The sequence below is a fragment of the Salmo trutta genome, chromosome 14 (genome assembly GCF_901001165.1).
Source record: "Salmo trutta chromosome 14, fSalTru1.1, whole genome shotgun sequence".
In the NCBI taxonomy this organism is placed as follows: domain Eukaryota; kingdom Metazoa; phylum Chordata; class Actinopteri; order Salmoniformes; family Salmonidae; genus Salmo; species Salmo trutta.
The window spans coordinates 83,816,895-83,822,616 of NC_042970.1; positions in this window are offsets into that span (position 1 = coordinate 83,816,895).

Here is a 5,722-nt window from a genome sequence, read left to right on the forward strand (position 1 = left end):
GGCAGATAGCTTAAATTCTTGTTAATCTAACTGCACTGTCCAATTTACAGTAGCTATTACAGTGAAAGAATACCATGCTATTGTTTGAGGAGAGTGCACAATTTTGAATATGAAAAGTTATTAATAAACAAATTAGGCACATTTAGACAGTCTTGATACAACATTTTGAACAGAAAAGCAATTGTTCATTGGATCAGTCTAAAACATTGCACATACAACATTCAGATTCCACAAACTTCAAAGTGTTTCCTTTTAAATGGTACCAAGAATATTCATATCCTTGCTTCAGGGCCTGAGCTACAGGCAGTTAGATTTGGGTATGTCATTTTAGGCAAAAATTTAACAAAAGGGCGGATCCTTAAGAGGTTTTAAGTAACATAAATTACAAACAATCAATTCAATGTAATGCAATAAAGGTCATTCAGCCCTGAAAGGCAATCATTTCTGGCAGGCATGGGACACAGTTAAAAGGCAATAATCATTATGTAACGGTCGTCGTACTTAATGGACCAAGGCGCAGCGGGTTGAGTGCTGATCTTTACTTTTATTGAACACGTAACGAAACAAAACAAGAAAATGATCGAACGACCAGTATTGCAGGCTACACACAGCTATGCAACAACAACTTCCCACAAAGGGACAGGTGAAAACAGGCTACCTAAGTATGACTCTCAATCAGCAACAACGATGTACAGCTGTTCCTGATTGAGAGCCATACCAGGCCAACAAAGAAATACACAACATAGACAGAGCATAGAAATACGAAATATAGAACATAACCCAACACCCCGGAATACTCTGACCAAACACCCTTCTACATAAATACCCCAATGGTGGAACAAGCTCCCTACGACGCCAGGACAGCGGAGTCAATCACCACCTTCCGGAGACACCTGAAACCCCACCTCTTTAAGGAATACCTGGGATAGGATAAAGTAATCCTTCTAACCCCCCCCCCCAAAAAAGATTTAGATGCACTATTGTAAAGTGGTTGTTCCACTGGATATCTTAAGGTGAATGCACCAATTTGTAAGTCGCTCTGGATAAGAGCGTCTGCTAAATGACTTAAATGTAAATGTAAATAAACACATATACTAACAAACCCCGAACCACATAAAACAAATACCCCCCTGCCACGTCCCGACCAAACTACAATAACAAATAACCCTTTTACTGGTCAGAACGTGACAGTACCCCCCCCCCCCCCCGTATATAGAACATAACCCAAACACCCCTGAATCCTCTCACCAAACACCCTTCTACTATAAACACATATACTAACAAACCCCGAACCACATAAAACAATACCCCCCTGCCACGTCCTGACCCAACTACAATAACAAAATAACCCCTTTTATGGTCAGAACGTGCCAGTACACCACCCCCCCCCCCCAAAGGTGCAGACCTGGATTGCACCTAACTCAAAAATAAACACAAAAATAAACCCCCCAAAATAAAGGGAGGGAAGGGAGGGTGGCTGCCGTGACCGATCGTGTTCCGTGCTACCACCCCCCCCCTCCCCAATCCTCCTACTGTGGAGGTTGGCTCAGGCTCTGGCCTTAGTCCCCCACCTAACCTGTCCACCCCCGCTGAATACCTCTGGCTGAGGCACGTCGCTGTAGACCCGGGGCTGAAGGGGCTTCGCTGTAGGACCTCGGGCAGAAGGACGACTCTGGGTGAAGCACTAGAGGCCTGGTGCGTGGGACTGGCTTTGGATACGCCAGGACTGGATACACGCATCTCAGGGCTAGTGCGAGGAGCAAGAACAAGACGAGTTGAACTGGGCTGAGCACTGGAGGCCTGGTGCGTGGGTACTGGCTTTGGATGTGCCAGACTGGATACCACCACCTCAGGGCTAGTGCGAGGAGCGGGAACAGGATACACTGGGCCGTGAAGGCGCACTGGCGGTCTTGAGCGCAGTACTGGCACCACACTTACTGGCTGGATGCCCGCTTCCCCCTGGCAAATGCGGGGCGCTGGCACCGCGCACACCGGCCTGTGAATGCTTGCCTCGATGCCGTGCGCATCACCCCATAGCACGGGGCCTGACCAGTAACAGGCTGCTTCCTATAAGCACGGGGAGTTGGCTTGGGGCTTAACCATGGCCCACGCTAAACTACCCGTGTGCCCCCCCAAAAAATGTATTGGGGCTGCCTCTCAGGCTTAAATGCCAACCGTGTGTATAGAGCCTCATACCCCGGTGGCGCTCCGCCTTGTCTGCCTCCTATCTCCTCCGGTGGGCGACGATATTCCCAGCCTGGTGCCATGGTCCAGGATCTCCTCCCATGTCCAAGTTTCCGGATAGTCCACATCATTCCTCCGTTGCACCTTACCTCGCTGCTTGGTCCATTTGTGGTGGGAAGTTCTGTAACGGTCGTCGTACGTAGTGGACCAAGGCACAGCGCCGTTTACTTTTACTGAACACGACATAAATACATATACTAACAACCCCGAATCACATAAAACAAATACCCCCCTGCCACGTCCTGACCAAACTACAATAACAAATAACCCTTTTACTGGTCAGGACGTGACACATACGCTTAACATTTGGAAAGATTTTCCATTGTGTTTCCTTCTAAACACATGTATCTACTGCGGTGATCCCCCTAAAGAGCACACATACACACACACACACACACACACACACACACACACCCTAAATACTTCCTGCCTGCCAGCCCAGGGGAAGCCCTTGCTAAGTACAGCCGTTGATCCCCAGTTTCCTAAAACACAAACACATGTTGTCTATAAATATGCTAGCCAACCAACTGTCAGGGAAAGCCCTCACTACATGATGACTCACAGATGGTCAGGGTGGAGAGGTTAACTGTGGTTATTATTAACTGTTTGTTTAGGCAATGCTTTAGGCTCCTGCAATTCCCCAATGCTTTAGGCTCCTCCGATTCCTCAATGCTTTAGCCTCCTCGATTCCCCAATATTTTAGGCTCCTCCGATTCCCCAATGCTTTAGGCTCCTCCGATTCCTCAATGCTTTATGCTCCTCGGATTCCCCTCCAGGATCTCTTTCAGGCACCTCCACTAACCTTTGCAGTGGCAGGCAAAAGAAAGGCCCCTTGTGTAGCGTTTTCTAGTCTGGGCATTAGCGCCCTCTATTGGAGAAGTGTTATACTAAATACTGTTTGGAGATTTGCAATAATTAGCAAGGCCCATGAGGCGACTCATGTTCATTAAGGCATGCAACAAAAACATATTCTAAACATTTTGCACTGGAAAACAAAACATTAACCCTTCGCCTGCAATTTCCGCGGAAATGTAACATAGAACAAATATCCATCAAAATCCGTCAATTTAAGCTAGAGATACTTTATCTGGGTTTTTTTTGCATGGGCTCCATGTCTCAATCCCACGCATCCGCCGATATCGCCCTTCCGCATCTGCGGTGAAAATTGTTAGAGCTAGAGCGATGTTTGTCAGACCATGAGACATCTCGAACACAATGGCGTTCTCCGTCAACAAGCCACACAAGACTCGTCTGAAGTCGGTGCAGCCTCTTTTGCCAACTTCTGTCTGTAGCGTGAGAACGGTTTGGGCTACACTTATATGACCCCTCTGTGGACAGCTGTGTTCTCTGTTTTGCTCTTGGATTCCAACAAGCCTAACAATACTCGTCTGAAGGTCCCCGGTGTCAGTATAAAAATAAAAATGATGTTTTTATGGAGATAGGCACTAATCTAAAATAAGGGAATAAATAGTGTACTAGAGGGTAACTAGTAATGTCTAATTGCTGACACAAAAAAAGCAACGTTTGGAGAAAAAAAATGATATGTGGATGAATGTCATGCTAAGACAAACTATAAAGGGAAATACATGGCTACAGGTAACTTTTTTTTGTTATTTTATGAAATGTTGTTTTTAGTAAAGGGGTGTTTTTTTTATGTACCAGGGTAACTGCCCCTCTCTAAACAAGTGGATTAATTATCTTAAGGCTTTCTTACTTGTATATTTAAGAAACAGTTAAAGATCTAACATTGGAATATATCTACAACTTTTTCAAAATGTAAAAAAATTTGATCAACTCACCACAACATCATTTTAATGAAATATCTCCAAATGTTGTGATGAGACAAAGGACATTTTTGTTGAGTAAGAGCAGTGGCAGCCAGGGAAAGTGTTGGGAATTTTTTTTATGGTGAGATCTTGTGGTCTTAATGTGAATTTCCTGATCTTTCTTACATCTCTCATATATAGGACAGGCACTTAAATCAAAATCAAAGCATATCAAATGTATTTATATAGCCCTTCTTACATCAGCTGATATCTCAAAGTGCTGTACAGAAACCCAGCCTAAAACCCCAAACAGCAAGCAATGCAGGTGTAGAAGCACGGTGGCTAGGAAAAACTCCCTAGAAAGGCCAAAACCTAGGAAGAAAACCTAGAGAGGAACCAGGAAAACAGCAGGTCTGGGACAGGTAGCACGTCCGGTGAATAGGTCAGGGTTCCAGCAGGTCTGGGACAGCAGGTCTGGGACAGGTAGCACGTCCGGTGAACAGGTCAGGGTTCCATAGCTGCAGGCCAGAACAGTTGGAACTGGAGCAGCAGCACGGCCAGGTGAACTGGGGACAGCAAGGAGTCATCAAGCTAGGTAGTCCTGAGGCATGGTCCTAGGGCTCAGGTCCTCGAGAGAGAGAAAGAAAGAAAGAGAAAGAGAGAATTAGAGAGAGCATATTTCAATTCACACAGGACACCGGAGAAAAGACAAGAGAAATACTCCAGATGTGACAGACTGACCCTAGCACCCCGACACATAAACTACTGCAGCATAAATACTGGAGGCTGAGACAGGAGGGGTCAGGAGACACTGTGGCCCCATCCGATTGAAACCCCGGACAGGGCCAAACAGGTAGGATATAACCCCACCTACTTTGCCAAAGCACAGCCTCCACACCACTGGAGGGATATCTCCAACCACCAACATACCATCCCGGGACAAGGCCGAGTATAGCCCACAAGGATCTCCGCCACGGCACAGCCCAAGGGGGGGCACCAACCCAGACAGGAAGACCACGTCAGTGACTCAACCCACTCAAGTGACGCACCCATCCCAGGGACGGCATGGAAGAACACCAGTAAGCCAGTGACTCAGCCCCCGTAATAGGGGTAGAGGCAGAGAATCCCAGTGGAAAGAGGGGAAAACCGGCCAGGCAGAGACAGCAAGGGCGGTTCGTTGCTCCAGCCTTTCCGTTCACTTTCACACCCCTGGGCCAGACTACACTTAATCTATAGGAGAAATCCCTGCCTCCAGCTGTTTGCTTAGAAATTCTAGGAACAATTAGGAGGCCCGCGTCTTGTGACCGTAGCGTACGTGTAGGTATGTACGGCATAACCAAATCGGAAAGATAGGTAGGAGCAAGCCCATGTAATGCTTTGTAGGTTAGCAGTAAACCTTGAAATCAGCCCTTGCCTTAACAGGAAGCCAGTGTAGGGAGGCTAGCACTGGAGTAATATGATCAAATTTTTGGTTCTAGTCAGGATTCTAGCAGCCGTATTTAGCACTAACTGAAGTTTATTTAGTGCTTATCCAGATAGCCGGAAAGTAGAGCATTGCAGTAGTCCAACCTAGAAGTAACAAAGGCATGGATTCATTTTTCTGCGTCATTTTTGGACAGTTAGTTTTCTGATTTTTGCAATGTTACGTAGATGGAAAAAAGCTGTCCTTGAAACAGTCTTGATATGCTCTTCAAAAGAGAGATCAGGGTCCA